This window comes from Anser anser (genome assembly GCF_964211835.1).
Source record: "Anser anser genome assembly, chromosome: Z".
Lineage (NCBI taxonomy): Eukaryota > Metazoa > Chordata > Aves > Anseriformes > Anatidae > Anser > Anser anser.
In genome coordinates, this window is record NC_139723.1 from 80,941,143 (window position 1) to 80,965,901 (window position 24,759).

The 24,759-nt window shown below is 38.8% G+C and overlaps 1 long non-coding RNA gene across 3 annotated transcripts; it reads left to right on the forward strand.

Annotated features, from left to right (window-relative positions):
• The first annotated feature begins 11,964 nt into the window (after positions 1–11,964).
• On the forward strand, positions 11,965–20,292 carry LOC310889011. Of its 3 annotated transcripts, none has more exons than XR_014576318.1 (5): positions 11,965–12,137; positions 12,798–12,891; positions 15,337–15,415; positions 18,817–18,871; positions 20,082–20,292. It is a non-coding gene; the product is annotated as an uncharacterized lncRNA (long non-coding RNA). The 3 variants fall into 3 exon arrangements; XR_014576320.1 differs by lacking the exon at positions 20,082–20,292 and adding an exon at positions 18,943–19,277; XR_014576319.1 differs by lacking the exon at positions 20,082–20,292 and having other exon boundaries at positions 18,817–19,277.
• Positions 20,293–24,759: the final 4,467 nt, after the last annotated feature.

Below are 24,759 nucleotides of genomic sequence, written 5' to 3' on the forward strand. Positions count from 1 at the left end.
GAATTATATAGGAATAGACTGCAACAGCTTTAGTTAAATTCACAGAAAAGTGTGTTTTGGGGGAGGAAGGAGTAAACATTCTCCATTGTCCTACTTAACTTTGCTGCATTTGGGATTACAGCAACTACTCACCCAATATTACACCCAGCGAGGAGCTGTTTTGGCTCCAGTCACAACTTATTCAACACCAAGAGAAGCTGTCTAAGCACAAAGCAGTAAGTCCTACAAGGGACGAAGTAACTTTCTGCCTCCTTGGAGTGCAGGAGGCAATAGGAAAATACCATGCCCATGCAGCTATCAATGATTTCTGTAGTTTGTTCCTATAGTTGTGTGACGACATGCTGCCCCTTGGAGTAGCAAGTTACAGGTGCCTAAAATTATGAACCATCCCATAGCACATACATGTTTTATCTGTCTCCTGCTGCTTACTTTCTGCCAGGAGCCCCATTGCAGGCATTTGACTCATGCACAGATGCCGTAAGGTACAACTGAATATAATACAATCCAATAAAACAACAAAATGAACCAAAGACTACAACACTACGTGAATAAATATTCCATGGAACTCAAGCCAAGGTTACATGTTTAACAGTTTTCCACTTTATTGTCAATCATTTGAATCTCAGAGTGAGGGCAGACATTTTTATAGCACTTTCTGTTTAGCATTGGACATTTGAAGTGGCACAGCAGAAAGGAAGGCGAGTTTTTAGCTATAAATTGTGTTTTGCAATGCGAAAGCTGCATAATAATGAATGATGTAAGTTTTTTTCTATTTCCATTTTTCTTCCTTACCCAAGGAAGGACCAAATCATTCTGAAAACACATTAGAAGTCAATGACAAAGTAATAGAAAATGCTGACATTTGGAATTATCTTTCTGAGAAAGTTCTCTAAGTGCTAGTTTTTAGAATCTATTCCACCCATGTAGATAAACCTGCAGGCAAGGAGCAGCATAGGTGATGTCCTTCATACAGATTGAAAAATCGAATCTCATTAATATGAAAAGGACAGTGGCTAAGTTTTTTTCATCACCAGAATACTTGTATTTTTTTCAGATTGTTATTTAATATTATTATTGATAATAACTACCAGTGATATCTTCACATTTATTCAGTACCTTTTTCTCTCAGATGGTCCCAGTGCCTGGGCACCAGAATCACTCCCCTAGTCATGTGTATGCAGCCTTGATTTTTGCCTGTGACCTGCAATGTTGCACAGCAAATCTGCAGACAAATCCCATGAATACTAAAGCATTTTGTTACATTCAACTCTTGTGAGCAAAATCTTCAGTTTCAAGTTTTAGTACAAAGAAGTGAAATAGCACAATCTTACTTGGAGTACCTCAGAAACTTCATGACAGTAATGGTGTATCTTCCATGTTCAAAAGTTACACTTGTACTTAATATACATTACCTGACTTAAGCTTTGCCCTCTGGATATGAGCCATCTAGTTGAATATCTTGAGTTGATACAATTTCTAGTTGAAATCTGTGCCCTGTCTACATCTTGGGAGGAGGGAAAGCTCTCCAGGACATCCATAGTTCCACCCTGAGGTTAATACCTAAGAAACCTGTCATGAAGAACCCTCATCTCTTCAATGAAGGTGGAGGAAGCCAAGACAACTGCTTGATTCAAACATCCAAATGTAAAAAATTAGTTGATCGAAGTCTTAACTTAGTTGAAAATATAATGTTCTGAATCCCTGTTAATTACATAGATCATATATTAGAGATTTTATATGGATACATAAATGTACGCAGATATATGTGTATTTATATTTATATATGCAAAGTTTTATACTGATTATAATAATTGTATATGCCTGAGGTATTTAGGAAAGTACTTAAGAAGACTGCTTCACACTAGATTGAATGTTTCAGCCTCAATTTGCTTCATGAATAAATTCGGGAAACCTGAACTTTATTCCAAGTTTCCTATCTGGTGAAAATTGAATGCAAATCAATGACAAATAGGAAAAAAAAGATAAAAAAAAAATACAGAACAAGAAATATATATTTGTAATTATAGATATCCATGTGTTAGCTAGATATAACTGATATAACTGGCTGAAGTATTAAGCTTAAATAGCTAAAGTGAATGTGTAACCTTTTCAGAACTTGTGTTTTATAATGAAAGTTTTTACAGAGATGATTGCCTTCATCAGAGCTATTGCTATTGCTCAAGAAAAAGTATGTGCTTTATGAAAGAAAAAATGTTGAATCTGAGTTTTATTTCTATTGAACTGTGAACTTGAGGTCGAACGTAAGTTTTACGTTGACTTGACTGTAGTTGTCACATGGACTTCCCATTTTGTTGAAATATTAGAACATAGAGAAAGACACTGAGAACTCCTCTATGCCTGAAGGAAGAAGCCAGGTTTTGTATCATAGGTTTGCTCTCTTTGGGGTAAAAGGCACACAAAAAACAAACAAACAGACCATAAAAAGTGGTAAAAGTATTAATTTTGTTTAAAAAAGAAAAAAGAAAAAAGAAAAAAAGCACAGATTAAATGCATTTTATTTCAAAACCAGAAAGCTGAATAATCTGGACTTTTTGCTGCAAGCAAGCACTTTCAGAGGAAATTTCCCTTTTCTAGGTTTACTTTATATACAGATACAGATAGGCATACACACTTCTTTAAAAGTCAGTTAATGAAAAATGAGTAATCGATTCAGCTAACAAACATTGCTTAATATTTTCTAGACACCATATATTTGCTACAAGGGGTTAGTGGAAAAATCCCATAAAGCAGTTATTTAGGCACTAAGAAAGTCTTTGTTTTTTTAACCAGGTCTTCACCCAAAGCAAAGGTGGGGGAAAGCATGGAGAATGCTGAAGGTGAAGCCAGGAACAGCAATAATAGGTATATTTCTATTAAAACTGGCACAAAACTGTGAGACTGCCTTTATGAGGCTACATAGGTGGGCTGCCTGAATCTATATTGTAATCTTTGGGTAATTCCAGAAGAGTAACAATTCAAAATCTATTTATAGTACACCTGCACTCTAAGGTAAGCACGTCCAGGACTGCTCTTTGGCACTGAACCTTCCAGGAAAGGAGCAATTATCACGTGAAAGGCTCCCTAATGCTTCATAGCAGGGTGTCATGTTGAGATTGCTTACTGAGAGGGAATTCTTTGAAGGAAACCACCCCATGAACATTAATGAAGTTCAAGTGTTTCTGCCCTGGCACTGTTTAAATTACTATAAGTAGACTTGGACTTTAGGACCATTCTACTAATGCAGCAGAAATGGGAAGCATTAGAGCTCATGGCTAAATTTTGACCTGGATCAAACCACCTAGGAAAAAAAAAAAATCTTGATGTAGGATACTAGTAAGAGAAATGGGGATGGGACTTGTTCACATTGCAGGGATATGGATGGAGAACCGCAAGTTCCAGATATTCATCCCATTTTAAGCACTCATCTAAGCAGTAAGTGTGACCAGAATGGAATGTAGAAGAGGAAGAAAAATGAAGTTTGGAGCCTTAGGGCTTCATCAGTCTCTGAAGAAAGCAGAGAGGGAAGGGAGAAGCAAGCAGGAAATTCGGAATGTACAGAGGGCAGGAAACTTCTTTGAGCAAGCTGGGATTTGCCAGAATGGGACATATCCTAATGAATGCCATGCCATGATTTCAGAGGTAAAAAGACCCCAAACTCATGTTGCAGACCTTTTGAAAGGTGCTACTTCCTAATCAGAAATGAATTTGATGGCTTGTTGGTGAACAAATTACCAGAGCTACTTTCCAACCCAGCAGCTATTCAGACAAACCAAAATGCAGCAAACTAATGGGGGGAAAAGGGTTGGGGATGAAAGAGGGAAAAAAGAAAGCACAGTTCACAGGCAGCACTGAGAACAGGACATATTGTTCTGCTGATTGTTCCTTTAAGCATGGATAATCATGTACAATGATGCATTCACTTTAAGAGGATTCTCCATGTGGAAAATGTTCTTGAAAGGTTTAAACACCGTGAATGATCCAAAACTCATCATAGTACCAAGGGAACACAGGCAACTTAGAAAGCAGCTATTAAAAAATGGAAAGCAAGAGGGAGACAGTAAAGGAGAAGGGAGCTTTGCAATTTGATGCAGACAAGATTAAGGATATTCAGAGTAGGACCAAACAGCCTTGACTGATGCAGTGAAGGTTAAGCTATCTTTTGGATAGAGGAAAGCATCTTTTAGCACGTTCTCTCTGAATGAACAAGTCTGGCTAAGCTAGTGGTAGCTGTAAATGTGGGAAAGAAAATCTCCCAGGAAGAAGAAGACTAAAATATTTGGTGCTATGTAAGTATGAGCCTGTGGAGGAAATGGAATGATTTTCAATGTGTATAGATTGTAAAGCTCCCTGAATGGGACAAATACAGTTAAATGAAATACTTTCCTCTTTTTTGACATTCCTCTCTCCTTTTCTCTTTTTCCCCTACTTGCCTTTAATCCTACCCCCTCCCCTCCTTTTTTATTTATTTATTTATTTATTTATCTACCTATTTATTTATTTATTTATTTTATTTACTTTTTCTTTCTTTCTTCCGCTATCTGAAGTCAGCCTGGAAAGAATCAGGGATGACAGTGGCAGTCCAATATTTTAGAAGCGAGAGATGGTGAGGAGAGGATCACCATGAAATGAACGCATGAACTGCCTAAGCCAAGGATGCCCAGTTATCACTAGGAAGCCAGTGTTTTTCATGACTACCTGTGCTTGAGGAGGTCATCACTTGTCTCACAAAGATACATTTAATATTATTTGCATGGATTTTTCTCTTCTCAGATAGGCTGCTTTGGAAGGAATTATTTGCATCATTTCTAAAAGCAAAAGCATTGTGTCATTTTTGATTCAGATCCTTGGCCTAGGCAACTACAGACCCATTGGTTGGTTGCAAAGTTTTAGAATACACTTTGAAGCAAAAAATATTAAAGATAGAAAGATAAGAAAGATAAAATAGGAGATTGGTTTACCAAAGATAGACTGCCAAACTGAATTGATATCACTCCATGATAAGATAACTGATTTTCTAGACAAATTTAATAGATGTAATCTGTCTGGAGTTCAAGAAAACATTTAATATGGTCCATGTTAAAAATTATTACTGAAGCTAGAGGAGCTGGGAGTTAGTTGAAGAGTTAGCTTAGGAGCTGTAAATGTGTAAGGACCTAGCTGGTGAATTATTAGGCAAGGGGAATATGTACATGATCAGTTATTCTAGAACCATTTTTTCCCTTTTCATTAGTTGGAAATGGGAGTATTCTGTTTCAGATGACTGGTGACACAAACCCAGAGGCTTTGTAAACACAGAGAAGAATCAGGATATTGGAGAAAAAAAAGAAGTGACTGAGGAATTAAGTAATAAAACTAGAAGGAAAAATAGTAGGAAATGTACTTGTACTGAGACACAAATTATGTTGTATGTTCCTTCGTGTTTCATGTTCCAAGTTCTTGAAATAGAACAACTGAAGAAGAAAGAAAGAAGAGGTTTAAATGGTGTTTATTAGCCAGTCAGAAGTTGTTGATCACCAATGTGAGGTGTACATAAAATAATAATTGTTATTATAATTCTATTCAGAGGAAGCATGACTCCTATTTCACAAGCCAATCAGTGACTCCAAGCAGTATCCCACACTGTGGTTTGAAAAAGATGTTAAAAAAAATAAATAAATAAAATAAAAAAGATTAGATTGGACTGGAAGAATGATTTAGGAACAGAGAAAAAGGAGTAAGACAGATGATCTGGTTTAACCTGTAAAAAAGAAAGCTGAATAACAGTATATTTTTTCTCTATAAATAGATTGAGAGAGGTGAGGATATTAGGGCTGTTAAGAAGTTATACAAACTACAGCCAATGATGGTGTAAGCAAATGTTAATATTTATTTATTCATAAACAATGAGGCTAAAGATTAGCTTTCCAGAAGGAGAAACAGGATTTCCCCAGCATGAATGACTACAGAGAGTTAGGATTATGAAACTCAGGTCTCCTGCCTCAACCATAGGAGCAGCCTGGTAAAATGACAAACAACCTCCCAGGATCTGTCCCTTGCCTGTGGCTTACTTTGCTGCTTCACTGTTTTCCAGCTGCTGGACCCTCACAGAAAAGAAGCCAGACAATGACCTGTTACTGTGTTACTGTATGGTCAGCCTTTCTTCTGGAAGCTGTAAGTATGGGCTTGCAGATGAAAATTCAGGCCAAGACAGCTCATTGTAACTACTTGTATACTTTCTCCTGGCAATGTTACCACACCTGCAGACAAGTTCTGCAAATTAAATTTGTAATTGCTGCATACCACATATAAACAGCCAGAGTCCTTTCTTCCACTCTACTCTGAAGCAATGAAGCCACAAGAAAATTATATTGGTTTTGAATCATTGATGTCACCAGTTAGCAGGAGAAAAAGCATTGTAAAATGGAAAAGCTGAGGCACAGAACTGAGATGCAGTCAGAAGTTATGGAAGTTGTAGGGGAGAAAAGAAAAGGAACAAAAATATTTCCTGTCAAAATGAAAATGAAAAAAAAAAAAAAAAAAGACAAATGGAAACTTTAATCTTTACTTCAGGGAATAATCCTAATTCTGGTGATTTCAGAATATAAATTTCTGGGGGCTAAGAAACCATCACACAAGTTCAAGTCTCAGTTTATTTTTAACCTTACTGTGTGACTTTGGGCAAGTTGCTGAGGATGAAAAAAAAAGATATCCCATTGAACCCTCCAGCTTCAGCGTTGGACAGTCTCTGATAAATCTCTTGCCTCTTACTAGCAAGGTGATTCTTGAACCAAATGGTCTGCAGATTACCAGTGAAGGGACTTAACAAATTCTATATGTAATAACCTACAAAGCCCACAGGTTAAGCAGGCAGCAGAGCAGAGCTGATCAAGAGAGAAAACAAAACCACGAATGTGTCTGAACTCTCTTCCCCTTCAAAGGTGAAAAATATCTGAAATAATGTTTCACATAAGCAATCTGTCTAAAACTGAATCCTGAGATCTCACCTGACAGAAAATGTCTGATGAAGAACCTGGTGCATTGATAAAGTCTGTCTGCTTTTGTGACTCTACTGTGAATACAAGCATGCAGCTAGTCAACACAAAGAACTGCACAGACCAGTAGTGACTCCTGTTAAATTCTACTCAAAGGGTTTCAATGTGTTAACTTTGCACTATTAGGTCTTATGTTGGATGACATGATGACTGTATATACAGTTCTAACTTTAGGCCACATCCAGAATCTTCTACAGGTGAAATCGAACCAGCCTAAAATGTAAATCTGTCACGTCTACTTCAAGTGGAAACAAATGGATTGTGTGTCCTCATCTTACGTACACTGAACTTTGTCCATTAAGCAGGATGTGCAGGCATTAAAGATGGTGGAACTACTAGTCTGAAAAAAGAGAATTTTTGGAGATATCAATGACATTTGTGTGCTCATCTTTTAACTAATGCGCACACACAGACTGAGATTCAATCCTCAGCCAAAAGTAAGACAAGTGTATATCATCCACTCTGGAGAATTCCTTAAATACCACAGTATAGCGTAGTCAATGTAGGGGTATCTAGAAGGAGAATACCTGCTCTTTTAAGAGTGCTTTTTTAAGAGTGGTTAAGGGCCTTTTCCAGTGCCAGAAGGGATAATACTAAAGGGAGGAAGTGACAGGAAGCAAGTTTTGTCATTTGTACTAATTTTTAAGGAAAGAGATAGAATGTGGAGGTGTTGATTCAGGCAAGGTTGTCTGATGGAGGGTTTCTGGACTGGGATGATAACAAGAATAGAAGGAGGAACAGTAAGCAAAATGCTGAGACACAGACCCGACAAAGCAAAAATGGAGACAATGACAAGAAACAAACCTCCCAGTCATGCTAGTTGATGGGTTTTCAAACTACAGGCTTGCTTCCTAGGAAGATCAACCTGGCTTTGCAGCTGATAAGGGGCACCCAGACTGGGAGGGTGCAGAAACTGCAGAGCTCGGGAGCCATGGGGGTGTGCAGGGGAAGGGCAGCAGGAAGGATGATCACCGGCAGCAAGGTAGAAAGGGCAGAGAAGTGCCTGTTGCCCCTAAAACACTAGTATGCTTGTCTAGCTGAGGCCTGTGCCCAGTCACTGCCGTCTGTCCTTTCTTCTTATATTTTCTCATTAAATCTTTTCTCAGCTCTCTCTGCTTATTCACATTCTCCTGTATGTGTGATGAAGGACCACGTGCCAGCTCCTGGTGGACCTGTGTGTGTGTGAGTAAATTTAGTGCCAGCTGCCGGAGTTAGGCTGGGGGTGTAGGCCCTGGGCTGTGGTGCCAGCTCCAGGAGTCATCTGGGCCCCGCCATCAGCTGCTGGAGGAGTGGGGTCTTTTCCTCCCAGCCCCCGGGCAGGAGCAGTGTATGCTCCCAAACCAGCTGCTGTGGGACCGGTGTGAGGGAGGAGTGAGGGCTGGAGCAGGGCCACGGGTCACAGCCCCTGTGCCTGGGCACTAAATTCACTTGCAAAACCCCATGCGTCTCTGGGGTACGTGCCCAGCTTTGCTACTGCCTGGGCTTGCAAAGAGGAAAGCAGCAGCCGCATCCCCCGGCCTAGGCACTGGGCTGGGCCCCAGTGGCAGGAGGAGGTGGTGGCACTCTGCACATTGCTTCGCAGTTGAGTCACTTATAAGGTAAAGCAGTTTGTCCATTCTGCCTTTAAGAAAACAAACATGATGGTAATAAAGAGACAATTTGGAAGGAGTTTAACTCTTTTTATGTTACATGGTTTATAAACCCCCCAAATTATAACGCCCCAAATTCTTAAATAAGCTGATCCTGGAGATTTCTGAATTCCTTTCTTCATCTTAGAGACATAAATCTGTATCTGATACAGGAAAAAAATTCAGCCCCAGTCTCCTTGTACTTCAGACCCCTACTCAGAAGAGTAGAAGAAGAAAAAACACCCTACTTCATAAAGACATTGTGAAGAGAAGTTTATAAATTATTGAGTCCTGTTCAGATACAAAGAGGTCATATGTGGATGCGTGTCTGCATCAGAGGTAGCTAGCTAGAATTGATTGCTACATGAATAAACATTTACTGCTTCAGGCCTTGCAACAGTAATGTCCCCTCTCTCATCTCATCTCCGAGTTTCTTAATGGTCATGTCCTGCACGACACTTTGCAGGCTGTATATTGGAAAGGGCAAACTCTTGCTATTCTTCTGTGCTGTACACTCAGCCCTTTCTGCCCCCATTACTGTTTGATCTTTTACAAGGTTATCCTGCTATGAATTATAGGATGTAATTAAGGAAGATGGTTTTAATCCTTCCCATTGTAAATGTACAATCTATTTATACAAGAACCAGCTACATGATAATGTGAATTTTGTGCAGCCTATAAGTGAGGGTGACCAAACCATTTTCTCTGGATAGAGTAAATCCTTCTTACCCTCACCCTTCAGACTTCAAACTGAACGTGATCCAAACATCCTTTCCTCCAATTTAGGAAAAGCTTCATTCACTTTTAAGTTTCATTTTCATGTGAAAATGCTGTGGAATAGATTGTTCCTTTAGTATTTTCAACCATGACTTGAAGTAGAAAGTACCAGGAATACCACGAGAAAACCTAATGCTGGGTTGATCTCCACACAATTAAGAGGTGTAAAGAATTCAGGTGAGACCTCTGGGAGAGCAGGCAAATGCAAGGGTTCACTTTAAGGGGTAATTAAAACAGTCTGGGCAAAATGTAACATATGTACACTACACCAGAAAACATAAATAATTGGCCTTTTAAGTAAAGCAAAAATGAATAAATCTAATTTGAAAGACTTCAGGTAGTGATACTAGTTGTGCCTAGATTGCTGAGCTGGCATTGTGCTCCACAGCATCCTGGCCCTGAATGTACACTAGGGGACATATTGGCGAGTATAGTCAATCAATTCCTGCCAAATACTTTTTTTTTTTTTAATTTTATTTTTCCAATGGAAAATAAGGTGCTTGGGCAGATGACACATACCCAAGCCTCCACCTGACAAGCAGTGTATGGTCGAAGTGCGCACTTCACCACAATTGTTTCTTCATCCTCCAGTTTATATAGACTTTGCAATCACATTTTAACGTAACTTTTCAAGTTTTGCAGTAACATTTAGAAGCCTCATTCCCATGCTGTGCATTATAAAACCATGGGAGGAAAGAACTGTGCCCCCAGAACTTCCATTTGACATAGAAAAGGGTAATGCTGAGCTCGAGGGAGAGCAGTGGGAAGCGATTTGTAAACTAGCCTTGGCATTTTGCCCAGACCATTCAACAGCTCTATTTGCACCTATTGTTTGTATTATCCTTTGCTGCCTAGACCACTATGTAATGATGAGGGTTGGGAGTGCCCAGGCCTTCAGCAGCAAGGTTCCTCAGCCTCGGCTGCAGTGATCCCATCTTTGATACAGATTGACATGCAAGCTGATGTGTGAAACACACACGTATCACTATGCAAAATACTCCTTCAGATCAAAGAAAATTTGCCCAGGATTTCCAAGACCCTCGGATACCATTGGATGACAGAATCGCCGACCAATGGCGTTTCTGAATCTGAAGGTTTGTGCAGCTATAAACTGTTGTGCTCCTTCTCAAGCCACGATGGAGAATATCTATAGACAGGGATGGTTTGACTAGGGACTGATGTGGTACTGGTGAATGCCAAACAACTGCTGGAACAGGAAAGGGTGATGTGATGACATCTGCATACTTAAATCCTATAGAAATTAATTTTGGGATAAGTCCAGAGAGTCACTATTGATTCTGACAGAATTATTCTGGATGCATAACCATGTAACTGAAAGCACAAATTGGCCCAACATGTAATCTGCTTTGGGATGAAAGGCACAATTTAAATGGAAGATGCTATTATTATTATTATTTCCCTTCTAGTGCTAGTAAAGCCCTTAGCTTTCATCTTCAAGCAGGAGAGGAGGGTGAAAAAAAGATTTATTTATTCTTTTTTTTTCCTTAAGAAAATTAAACAAGATGTAAGGCTGCCATTCAAAGGATGCCAAAAACAACAACAACTCACACCACCAAACAGCTAGAAACTGAGCAAAACTGAAGTAGATTTGACCTCAAAGGAGCTGAAATTGAGTTAAAGTTTACTACTGAAGTCAGGTTTCCCTTGGGGGGTAGGCTGCCATTTAAGCTATTTTTTCTCTTTCACTTGTACAGTATAATTCCCCTAATACGGTGCTATAGGTCAAAAAAGAGCTCCACTACAGCTGGGCTCCAATTTCCATTTACCAGCAAGAAAAAACTCCCTTCTATAAAACAGCTTAGTATTGTTTTGTGGAAGAATTGGCTCCTAAATACTACCTTGTAGAAGAATAAGGCAACCTGTATCCCGGTAGTCTGAAGTGAAAGCTGCATCTTCAGGGCACTAGCTTTTGACAGATTATTCTCCTGAGTCTGCTACTATCTCACTGTGTGTCTCTTCATCACCTTCTTGTTTTTAAAAAACGTACTCTTGGTATATCCGGTTAATTTTTAGATGTTCGTGTATTTTTATTTTCTTTTTACCTTTTCTTGAATCACTTTCTCAGTTTTCTTCCCACCTCACTACTCACTTACAGTCATGTGCACACCATCTCTTCTGTTGAGTTGAAAATCTGCACAGACTGATGACTGATTGGACTGTGGAAGGGGAATAATTAAGCAGCTTATAGACCTGGTATTGATAATAAAGGAGCAAACTGATAAAAACAAATGGAAAAAAAAATCCACATATATGCCTTACCCACTTTCTCTCAGTTATGGTACTTGTCAGTGCTTCTTGTAGCAGCAGGTACTAAGGAAGCTTGAGACAGAAGAATGATTTTTAAGTTTGTGTGAGCCCCTTTAAAGACAAATAGGGAGACTACATATTCCACTGTGTTGACATCAAGTTTCGTTTTTCTCTGCCTTTTCTGTGCTGAAAACCAGCTTGCTGCTGCCACAGCATTTGTCCTGGCAGAGCCTCTTGTTAGTGAAGGAAACGAACTTCATACTCAGCTGTGGCTTGTTGAGGCTGGTGGACTGTGATCTGTTTTCAGGGGCAAGAAAGGGCTGAGCCAAAGGCAGTTTTTGCGTTGTCTGGAGGTGCTGGAGGGGTTTTGATATAGAAGTAACTCTCCTGAATTCATTTCATCCTGAAGAGATCTTGAGACCAAATATAAAAGGTACATTTATAGTGACCTTTTCTGTGTTTCAATACTTGTTGGAAAAGAAATTTTTGAAATGTCCATGCTTCACATGTGAAACTGCTCTGGCCTGTATTTATCTCCCTGAAAACTTAAGTGCATCTGATTTGGCTTCATTTGGGTTGACCCTTCTCTTCCTTTGCTAAGATTTCCGTAAAATGTTGGTATGGGAACGTTAAAAACAAGTGTTTATTTATTTAACAGTGTGGTGATTTTACTCAGCTGGGCAGCTGAGCTCCACCACAACTGCTCTCTCCCTCCCCAAAGGGAAAGGGAGAGAAAATATGATGAAAAGGGCTAAAGGGTTGCGAGGTTGAGATAAGAACAGGGAGATCACTCGCAGCAGTTTTATTCCTTTTCTTCAATCTGCTCTCACAGAGGCGCAAACAACGTTGCTCACTGGCTCGGCTCTGGGCAGCGTCGAGCCCCTTTGGAGCCAGCTGAAACTGGTCCTTATCTGACATGGAGCGGCTTCTGGACTCTTCTCACAGATGCCACCCCTGCAACCCCCAGCTACTGAAACCTTGCCACATAAACCCAATATAAACAGTTAAGAGCCTGGGCTCATGGTTCTGAGTTAGTTTATTATTGCAGTGTTTTTAGTGCTATGTTATGCTTACTATTACTTTTTTTGTTTAGGCCAAAAGCTTATTCCATCTGGAAGGTCAGAATTCCTTCAGTTTTGACCAGAGGATTAAGACATCCCAGAGTCTTGCACTAAGGAGACAGGAAGGTGAGATGAAGACCAAAAAAAAACAAAACAAAACAAAAAAAAATTTCAAAATCCTGACCATCCTTGGTGTCAGCTTGTTTATCTGTGTAATAGTGCAATACTATCAATAAATTCATGAGCATCCTGAGGTGTCAGGAATTTATGGTTTTATAGTTTCCTGGAGCTTGTGGACACCTTCCCGAGGCACAGGGAACATTTTTTATCCATCTGAGTTCTGCACTAACTGAAGTCACACATACACCTCTTTTGTTGTGCTCTCTATTTTGACTACTAGTGAGGACTTAAAACAGGAAAATTCAAACCTCACTATCATGTACTAAAAAAAAAAAAAAAAAAATAGGTATATTCAAGTTGTACTGCCATTTAAATCTTTGAAATAGAAAGTTAAATGGCTGCAATGATTCATCAGGATAGCATGTGCATGAGGGCAACATTGGGTGTGTACAAGTCTTTAGCCAATGTTCAGTGCTTAGGTTTGTGAAATGCAGGTAAAAAACAGCCTGAATAGCTATTGATTCAACATATGCTTAATTTGGGCAGAGTCAGAGAACCTGTAAATTTGCTGAGATGATCACTGAATAATCTAGATATTTTTGATAAAGACAGAACTTTTGCAATAACTGCTATTTCCTTTTCCTATATTGGGATTTTATTTTATTTATTTTATTTATTTTATTTATTTTTCCCCAGCATGTGCTGTTTTGATCCAAGCTCGTATTTAGAAGTCAAAATCCACAAACCATTGTGACAAAACATTTCTGTGAACTTCATCAACTTTCTCATTTTGGGATTTAGGATAAAAGTATTTTTTGCTTGTTGGTTCTTCCTGAAGCTGACACCAATTATCATAGCTGAAGCACAGGGATTCAAAGCACAGAACAGAGAATAGTTTCTCTCACAGTTGAGACTCATACGTTGGGACTTGATAATACAAAGTTGGGGATAGTGGATATTTTTCATGACTTCAAAAGGCAACAGGGAAAATTACTAAAAAAAAAATCCACTGAAGACTATGAAAAATGGTGATAACATATGTGGAGGTACAATTCCTGAGCTGTGATCTATTAGGATCTGAGAGACTATGTGGGAGAAGTATCAGTCACTACTCAACTTGTTATACTTTTTCTTAGGTATCCTTTATTGACCTCTGTCATAGACAGAACTTCAGTTTGACCCCGTAAATCAGTTCTTCTGCACTTGTATGGGATATGAGAGATGGAGAAAGAGAGGGCTCCAATTATGCCTTAAGTCTGTATTAGAAAATTAACCTTGATTTTCTAAGCTGAAACAATGTTCCGAAGCCAAGGACCACCCTTTGTTTTTCATGACTCATGCTAACAGGCTGATGAAGTCAATATAGCTGCACTGTTGACCAATTTGTCTTTGTCACATGAGAAAGGGTAACAAGATCAGGGCCTTTGATGTTTACTAACGTTCACAAACCTTTCAGCTGACCTACTTCCGTGTGGTGATTTATGGGTTCTCAATGAATCCAAGCTGAATTTCAGGGTTTTGATTAATCCTTCTTTTATATTTTTGCCTTCCTTTGATCATGAAACTCAGAAAGAAATCTGTGAGCAGTGAGAACGAAGGGGGTTGAGGGAGAAAGGAAGGGAGGAGCCCCAGGCAGTACCAAAAACAGTCAGTCTCATTCCTTTAGTTCCCGTGACCCCAATCCACTCAGACTTAACTGTGTAGATTTGTGTTTGAAAGGAAAGCAGCAAACAACTGCATCTTGGCTGCTCTTTGCATGTGCACAAAATATTCTATGTTGCTCTTTTAAGAGGACCTTGTTTTACGTGGGATTTTAATACAAACATCCAACAAGGTCAAAAATAGTGACCCTTTGAAATGAAAAGATTAACATTTTTATAGATAGGAGAGGAAAATAGGCAACTTGCACTGGAGCATGAGAATTCTATTTTTTTCCTTTCTTTTTTTTTTTTTCTTTACAACAAACAAGATTTATGCATTGCAAAGAGGAGACTGCCCCATTAAAAAAAAAAAAATTAAAAATATTTTTACAGTATTTTCCAATTTAAAGCTGCATGCAAGTAGCACTCAGGATCATCCAAAAAGTCTGACTCACTAGTTTTTCAATTTAGTTTGTTAATAGTCTGCCTTTCATAAAAGCATCAAACACAGTAACAAAAATAACTAGATCAATAGGATGATACAGCAAGGCAAGAGATGATATTTTTGATATTTTTGAAACAAATATATACCATTCAGCCTGGCCTGCTTGACATCAAATTTATATACTCAATAAGAAAGCATAATTAATGGTCACAAGCTGTATTTTCTTTCACCTATTTCACATCTCAAGAAGACTGTTTAATAAAAAAAAAAAGGGGGGGGGGAGGGGGGAAGGTAGGTTGGAGAAGAAAGCAGAAAGTGTTCCATTCATAAATGAAATGAACCCATTAAAAATAACTCTCTCCCCAGCTCCCTACAAATGTCTCCTGGGGACTGGTGTGTATTTTATTAAGAAACAGAAGTGTGGAACGCACTTGCTTTTCACAAGGTATGTAGCTAGGTGATTTATCTTCTCTCTTTCCTCCTGCCAACTCCCTGGGCATTCACTAATTTTGAGGGAAGGAAGGAGGGAAGGATCTAGGAGTCCCCATTTCCTATTGATACTGACAGAGCTGTACTGTCCACCTGTCTGTCTAACCCTCTGCCTTCCATGTGGACCTAAAATCTGATTTAGTTAGCTACTTTGATCTAAAGGTATTCTAAAGACTTCTAAAAATGAAGTGGGGTGCTCAGTTTCCAGAAGGAAAACATGTAGTGTAGGGGATTCCTTTATGAATCAAAAGCAGTTTGGTGCTCAATTGATTTGACAGCTTTTGCATGTCTCCCTGTCTAGTGGGAAGGGAACTGAAGAAAGGAGGTATATTAACACTGTGTGTCTACAGGCAGGTAAACTAAGAGTTTCAGTTATGTGCCAAATCTTCCTTTTTAAGCAAATGGAAGAAATCAGAGTCATTGAATGAACAGCAGAAAGGGATTAAAGTATTACTGCCCTCCAACTCTTCACTTCCTTTTCCACAAATGACTGTCCCTCCTGGAGTGAAGTCAGCTGAAGGGACAGTGTAGTCAATTCTTGGTCACAGCAAGAGTCACTGTGTTTCACAGGAGCTACCACATGCCTGTAGTGTTTCTTTAAGCCAAGAATGGGCAGAGCAGCAGTCTCATTCTCCCTTTTCTCCACTCCACTACTGTCACAGAAGAGTAGGGTTGGTGGAGACAGAGGGAAAATGATGAGATTCATAAGTCATCCTGATGAGTCTTGTCCTTGTTGTCTTTGACATTTTTCTTCCTTTTGTCTACCAATAGTTCTAATATTTATTTATTTATTTTTCCTATTTGCTATACCTGATTACTAATTCCTGTGTTAAATTCAAACAAAGCTCTTTTATGTCATGGTTGACTCATATCCTGTCCAAACACAGACAAGCTTTGTAGTGGAAAGTTACCCCTGGGTAGGAACTGCACATCTAGAATTAATCTTTCCAAACTGGTGAAGCAATAGAGAGCTGACTTAAGAACAGTTAAGCTGTTTTAAAGCTGTGAGGGATTCTTTTACCAGCACCCTTTAAAAATTACTCCTGAAAGGATCAAAGGAAATGGCCATGGATGTTTAGAGAGTGGTCTAGAACTACCCAAGCTCCTTGAACAGAACACCAAAATCATCAGTCCTAAACCCGGTACTATGAAATAACTATCACTGTTCCTGATAGAAAACAAGAAGTAGTTTATAGTATTTTACCATTCCAATCACAAATCTGATTCCTACTTCACTTCTCACTGGAAGCATTTCTGGGATGGGGATTTGATAGATTGATTCTCCTACATTTAATATGGGAGCCTAAGATTTTAATACACACACACATTAGATATTGTTTTGGGCCCCAGGGAATTAGATTTTAGCTATGCGCAATCATTCCATACCACACATTTGCAGCAGGTAGAAATCCAAGCTACCCTACTGTGTGATACACTTATGAAGCATCCAAGATGTGGAATAGATAACACAAAAACAGGAAATAGGAGGACCTGAAGAAGTTGTTTTCAAATGCAGCCTCTTTTGGGATAATGCTAATCAACTATTTCACAGTTTTAAGCTACCTAGCAGTTAATAATAGTACTTTAATCTATGTTTTTTACTGCTATTTTGAAATTGCAACTAATCAAACACAACAAATAGTATTATGTTACACGTACAGTAAACATCTGCTTCATTCAAGGAAAATGGAGGCACTGAAACGTGTATTAGTCACTAGTGGAGAAATGGATAAAATCTAGGACGCTTAACTCTTAACTCCTACTTCTTTTCATGAAGCATGTTACTAGACAGCATCTTTTTGTCAGAAATCTAAATCATAATAAGATAAATCTGAGTTCTGACTCACTTTTCACTCATCCTAAAAAAAAAAAAAAAAAGAAAAAAAGAAAAAAAGCAGAAAACAAGCATTGTTCCTGGAAGCTTATGTCTGAAGTAAAAAATGGGGAGGGGAAGGGAAGGGAAGGGAAGGGAAGGGAAGGGAAGGGAAGGGAAGGGAAGGGAAGGGAAGGGAAGGGAAGGGAAGGGAAGGGAAGGGAAGGGAAGGGAAGGGAAGGGAAGGGAAGGGAAGGGAAGGGAAGGGAAGGGAAGGGAAGGGAAGGGAAGGGAAGGGAAGGGAAGGGAAGGGAAGGGAAGGGAAGGGAAGGGAAGGGAAGGGAAGTTGTTGTGGTTTAACCTGGCCGGCAGGTAAACACCACACAGCCGTTCGCTCACCCTCCCCTCTCCCTTTCTGGGATGGGGGAGAGAAACAGGAAAGTGAAGTCTGTGAGTTGAAATAAAGACAGTTTATTAAGACAGGAAAATTACAATAACAATAATAATAATAACAGTAATAACAGTATTACTAATAATAACGTGTACGAAACAAGTGATGCACAATGCAATTTCTCACCATCCGTTGACCGATGTCCAGCCTATCCCTGAGCAGCTGGCCCCCCACCCCAGCTAGCCACCCATACATATTGTTTAGCATGACGTCAGATGGTATGGAATACCCCTTTGGCCAGTTAGGGTCAGCTGTCCTGGGTCTGTCCTCTCCCAGCTCCTGCTGCACCCCAGCCTGCTTGCTGGCAGGACAGAGCGAGAAGCCGAAAAGTCCTTGGCCTGGTGTAAGCACTGCTCTGCAATAATTAAAACATCAGCATGTTATCAGTGCTCTTCTCATCCTAATCCAAAACATAGCACCCTACCAGGTACTAGGAGGAAAATTAACTCTGTGCTAACTGAAACCAGGACAAAAGGATAAGGGGAAGGGGGAGGGGGAGGGGAGGGGAGGGGAGGGGGAAGGAAAAGGAAAAGGAAAAGGAAAATCACTGAGCAGGTGCTTTTTTTAAAAAAAAAAAATTTTTTTTTTCTTATTTTTTTTCTGCAGCATTGTGCCAATATCTGGTTGATACCAAACATAGCAACTCATTCATTATCCTGTATATCTTCTGAGCAAAACTCCACCCATAAATAGGGCTGCACTGACTCATAAATCTCTGTGGCTGGACTCCTAAAAATGCATGTAGAATCCACCACTGGGTTTGGACATAATAAATAATGAAAAATGAGGCTTGGTAGTTGCCATATTTTGTAATGAATTGTAGCTGGGAAAAGAAGACAATGGAAAGTATCCTGAAACTTGCAAGATTAGATAGACCTATTTTCAGAAGAGCTTGTTTTATGGTGGAATGAAATAGTCTTTGCAGAATTTTACTTGTCATGTAATGACTTAAAAATAAACATTGAAACTACCATTAAAATAGTAATAATAATATATGCCAAGTTGGTACAGCTCTGTGTCTTTTGCAAAGAATATAATCAAATTAAAGCTTACAGAATTGATTAAACTTTTTTATTTTTTTTTCTTTTTTCAGGACTAAAAATTCCCCACACAACAATGTCAACCCTGATGAAATTTTGCCTTTGAAGGTGAAATATTTTTAGCTTATTATTTTATTTTTCATATTGTGCTGTGGCAAGTGTTGACTTTTTAATTGCAGTTGCAGCATGTCTTCTAATTGGCAATATTGCAGTAAGGAAGATGCTCTCCCCGAATCCAGCTGGCAGTTAATATACACCCAAAACACAAAGAGCTGAAGTCCATGATTCTTAAAGTCTAGAAGGAATGGTAGAAATAATCTCTTACTACAGGCAGTCTTGGATTTTCTAAGCTTTTATTTGAAAAATTAAAACTCAAACTCCCTCATTTTTAAATAAATATTTCATTCATAATATTTCATTCCTTCCTTTAAGGAGAAATAACGTGTTATGTTTCAGAACTTAATGTTTGTGTCAAAATATATAGTTGTACCTCTCATCTTTCATTGTAAACTTTTAATCCTCCCCATATTTTTATATCTATATATTATATATACTCCAAAAGTCAGTTTAGCTGCTGAAATGAAGAAAGCAGTACTAAATACTTAACTTCTAGTCACCAAGTTGAGAAGACACCCAAATTCAATCCACCTGAATTCTGAAACATGAAGTTACGTTTGTAACTTGCAGACGTGCAAACTCTTCAGGAAGAATTCAATCCTACAAAAGAGGAAGGGGTGTAGTTTCTAAATCACAGACAGGCCCCGTTTGCATGTGCTAAGCCTGTGTGATTTTAACCTTGAGCATAACAGACAAAATCATTCACATTCTGGGGGTCGAGTAGCAAAGAAGTACAATAATGATAGCACTCTCTGAAGAAGCAGAAGTACAGGGTTCAAGTGTGTATCTTTCTTGTCCCGTGAGAGGTCTTTAGTTCATCAGGGAATGTTTGAGAGTGATAATCAGAATTAACCTCAATGTGAACTTGATGGGAATGGTTTAAAGACCTTTGTGAAAGTACTGGCTTATAAATTAGGTGGTCTTCAATCAGCTGTGCTTGCAAAAGAAACCACGTTAGTTCACTTGAGGCCACTTAGAGGAATTTTCACCCAGGCAACAGTTCATGGGATTCATATATGTCCTCTTCAAGACAAACCTGACTGAGATTTCAATGGTCATCATATAATTCTGAACAAGGGATCTTGATAAGTATGTAATCTCAGCTGGCCATGAAGTTACCTTGTCTGAGAATTTGTTTTGAAACATTTCGTGTACCTCAATGGACAACCATAAGATCTCCTCTCAACTTTCTCTTCTCCAGCTTGAAGAGAGATGTCTCACATACTGTATGCTGCAGCCTCCTGACCATACTGGAGCTGCTTTTCTGGACTCCATCTTGTCAGTATCTTTCTTGTTTGGGGTCACAGTACTAGTGGTATTAGTCTCAGGTTTTGATCCCTGAGGCATATCAGTAATATCCAGCTGCCATCTGTAAGTTGTGTGGCTAATCAGAACAAATTGAGCCTGGTGGTTCAGCCAATTTTCCATCCAAGTTATGCCCCGGTTATCAAGTCCATAAATCACTAACATGCTATCAAAGTACAATGAAAGACTGTGTCAGTTTTCGATAATATCAGGCTAAGCGATGTCCACTTCTCTGTTCACCCACAGAGAGAATCGTCCTGTCCAAGAAAGCAATGAGTTTGATCAGGTATAGTTTGTCTGCTCCAAATCCATGCAGCCTGATTCCAAACACTTTGTCCTTCCTGTTCATGGAAATGATAACTATGGGGATTTTCTCCATAATCTTGTTCCACAATATTTGACTAGTGGTCATTCTGTTTCTGAATCCACACCTAATATTAGTAAAAAGGAAACAAAAGTTTGGAGAAACCTCTGTTTCTGTTCTTAGCTCCTTTTTGCTGTCGTAGTAGCTGTCAGGAAGCAGCAAGGGCTGCTGAGTGGGATGGCAAGGCCGGCAGGGCAGTGGCCTCAGCATCAAAGTGCTCAGTCCCACAGTATGCAACCTAGGAGGGCAGAGCTGGTCTGGGAATGTTAATCAGACCAAAATGACCATCCACTGATTACCATACAGATCCTTGGTGGTGACACAGATCCAAGGGAAATAAGTCAGCAATCCAGGTCCAGAATCAGATCCAGAGACAGTAATCAGGGTCAAAAGAGTGTCCCATGATTGCCAGAAAAGTCCAGCATGATGAGACATGTTTGACATCAAACTGATTTTGGGGTTGGCATCTGGACAAGGGGCTGTATTAATGGGTACACAACTAGCCATGTTATGGCTGCAGCACTGCTCAGACACCTCAGAGCAATGTCAAGAGCTCTGTCTCAGGGCTCTCTGAGCTCCTACTGAGGCTTCACCCCACCTCAACACTCTGAACAAAAATGAGGCACCTGAGCCACACCAGGGAGAGCCTTGAGTGTGGGCAGCCAAACCAGGAGAGGGAAGCACACTCTGAGCACTGACACTAAAGAACATAATGATCTGTGAGGCGGCTTATTTGGTGGAAGTGCAAACAAATGCCCAGAGATCAACTTGTAACTCTCAGGTCTGTGTCTGTTATCTGGTTTCCAGAAAGCAGCTTTGAAACCCCTGAGTTCCTTGGGGGAGTTTATCTGAGAAATACATCTTTTACTATTTCTTTAATGTTTGTTAAATATCTTACCTATGGCTATGCTTCAGGAGCGTTTTAATTAGCAAGACAGGTTTTTTGCTGTGATTTTCTTTTTGCCTGTGATTACAGACAACTTTGCATTAAGAAATTATGAGGGAATATTGTGAAACTATATAACCCCCTGGAATCTGTAGACTGCTTCTCCACTTTTACCCTTTCATTCCAAAGTACAGTTTGGGAAGCTGAATTAAAGTTTTTCATCATTTAATTGTCTGTCTGTCTTGTATGTCATGGTGACAAATGCAGAACATCCTGGGAGCCAGGCAATTTGCATGGTGTAGTAGGATATGAATTATAAGAAATGTTTGCAGTAGTGTTCAGTGCAGCTTAAAGTCCAAACATCTGTGGCTAAACAGCATATGTAGTCTCAAACAAGAATTTGTAGCACTGATGATGAGAATACAGGGTTACAGTATAAACCCAAGTTTGAACTAGATGATAGGTTCTATTGTTCCTGGTGTGATACAGAATCCTTTCTAAGCTGAAACTATTTTAATATGAATCCTTAAGCCCTGCTATAATCACATAACAAGACAAGTTTAAAATAACAATCAACCTAATCTGGTGTTTAGTAGAATCAACCTAGAGATTTAACGTCCAGTTTATAAATCACTTGCATGTACTACCTACTTCCAAAATCTTTGAAAATTACATGCATGCTGTTGCCAGTTCACAAAGGTGGTCTTTAGATCCATGGGTCTCCAAATATGTTCTGTAGTACGGGAAACTTTCAGCTCAGTTTGTCTGTTTTTCCAGACACTTGAGACAGTATAAAGAAACAGTAGAAGCAGAGATGACGATAAGAGGAAAATATGAAGAAAGTAAGGGAAGCATGGAATTTTCTCCCAGACAGTCATTTCACTACTATTAGAGGAGCTATACAAGCAGATTTTTTTTTTCCACTTTTATTCCGTCTGCCAGGAACCTTGAACTGAATGTTGCAATTCCCAGAGGTGAATAGGATGATAATATTAATAAATATCCACAAAAATAAATCTCCCAGTTCCCATGACATCTCAAAAGTCTTGAGAATTTTTGGAAATCCTTTGCATGGTGCAGCTGTGAAACTCACCCAAAAATTCAGCAGAAGCAATGGCAGTTTTGAGCTCTTCCAAGAATTCTAAACCTCTTCTCCACAGCTTTCGTTGAACCAGTAGAGATGAGTCACACAAAGTTAACTTAGCAATACAAAATTTATACTCAGTATATCATCTCAACAATTGTAAGAGTACACTTGATCCTGGTAATGTAAATTTTTGTTTTCTGTAGTCACGACTCCTATATTTTGTGCAATGGGTACCAGACACAAAACATCAAGAAAGAATAATGAAATATATATATATTATATATGTGTCATTTTCTTATTTTTATTTTGCGTGCGTGTTTGTGTGCTTGGATTTTTTATTTTTCTTTATCTACCAAATTCAAATTTCCTTTTTGGAGTTCTTTTTCCAAAAATTCTGGTTAAAAACCGACTCATAAAACAAACTTTGAAGCCATGCCCAATAACCCATAGATATATATATTCAGTTCCAGGCTTTATCTTAAGCGTTTCATTACTAGCTCCCATTTTTCAGTTCCCATAATATCTGGAAAATCTACATTGCCTGGAACTAGGGGCAAAGAGAGCAAAACAGCTGGAATATTTGTTTTTGAATTTTAATGTGTGAGTGGGTTGAGTCCTTCGGCTCTTTAGCAGAGCTGAATGGGCCAGCAGTCTCTAAGGAACCCTCATATATTTAAAATATTTTTTAAAACAAACAAACAAAACATATTACTTATACAATCTTAGTACCCAATTTGAATGAAGATATGGGATTCTATTGGTTTTGTTTGTTCAATTATAGCCCCAAAATGCATTAGCTCTCACAAGACTTCACAACAAAAGAAAGGAAAGACTACTGTGAAATATCTTTCATTAGCAGTCAACTTTTTTTTTTGTTTGATTGGTTTTTGTTGGTGGTGGTGGTGGTGGTTTGACTTTAAACAAATACCTTCCTTCAATTGGGCATTTCTAATCACAGGCAAACCCTTTTTCTTTTCAGTGAGGTGTGGGGATAATTACGAGCTTGATATATTATGTTTCTGTTGCTGTTTCCTAAAATGACTGATTTTTTTTTAGGCTTTACTCCATTCTGCAGACATACACTTGAGTGCTTTCCACAAGTAAATATTGGTTTAGCCCTAAAACAAAATGTCCTATCTATATACATTTTGCATAAGTGTATGTTGATAAATAAGCTAGCAAGTGTATGCATTACACATAAGGTATTTTTTAAAGAGGATCTAGATTTTATAGACTGTAAAATATGGATATTGCTCTATTTATCTTACTGTAGCTTTGTGGAAAGGTGACGATGGGGATTAGAAAGTTATGTTTCACATACATGCTGGAGCACACTTCTACCTTCTCTCACACAAAGCAACCCAATAACCCACCTGAAAGAGGGGCTAAGAGGGAGGAAAAGGTGAATATAAAAAATAAGTAAATCATGTAGAACAGTGTAAAACAGCTAACGCTGAACAGTTAAGTGTGCGTTCAACTGAACCTGTCACCTTGTTTATGTTTCTAGTCTATGCAAACTTCATTTCTGTCGCTTGCAGAAAACTCACTGTATTTAATATATTTCTCTCTGCAATGTTGCTGTGATGAAGCAGTGACAGTCCTATTCACAGGTGGAACCAGTAGCATATGCAGATACGACGTGGTTTGCAAGAATTCCATAGAAAATCCAAAGAACGGGAAGAAATAGAAACTTTTTCTATAGGGCAGGACAGAGGAAGACTTGCAGTAATTTTTAAAAGATGCAAGTTTTTAATCCATCCTTTTTTAAAGGTGGAAATCTTTTAATATACCCTACTTATGTTAGCTCAGTGTTGTCCTTGAATTACAAAATGCAAATTGTCATCATGGCATGCCTCTGAGATGAAGTCTGGTCAACCTTAAGAGTCAACAGATCAAATTGAGTCTGTTTGTGTGTATACTTGTGAAGTCTGAAGCCTCATTTAATGCACTGACTCCTGTATCATCATCCCTTTCTGTTTTTAAACCATTCACTACAACAGTATCCTACCCTGAGTGAATTCTCTGAAATCATCTTAATTGTCAATACAAATGCAGATTATAACATGTCCGGAGACAGATACCTTTTGGTTTTATAGTCTAAAAACAGTACAACATTTTGGGTGGCTTTCATCTCATCTAACTTCAGCTGTTGTCAGTTTGGACCAGGTTGATTCCAGATATAAAAGATTTTGGGGGATAATGATTTATTTGACCCATTTTAGAGATCTATTCTGAGA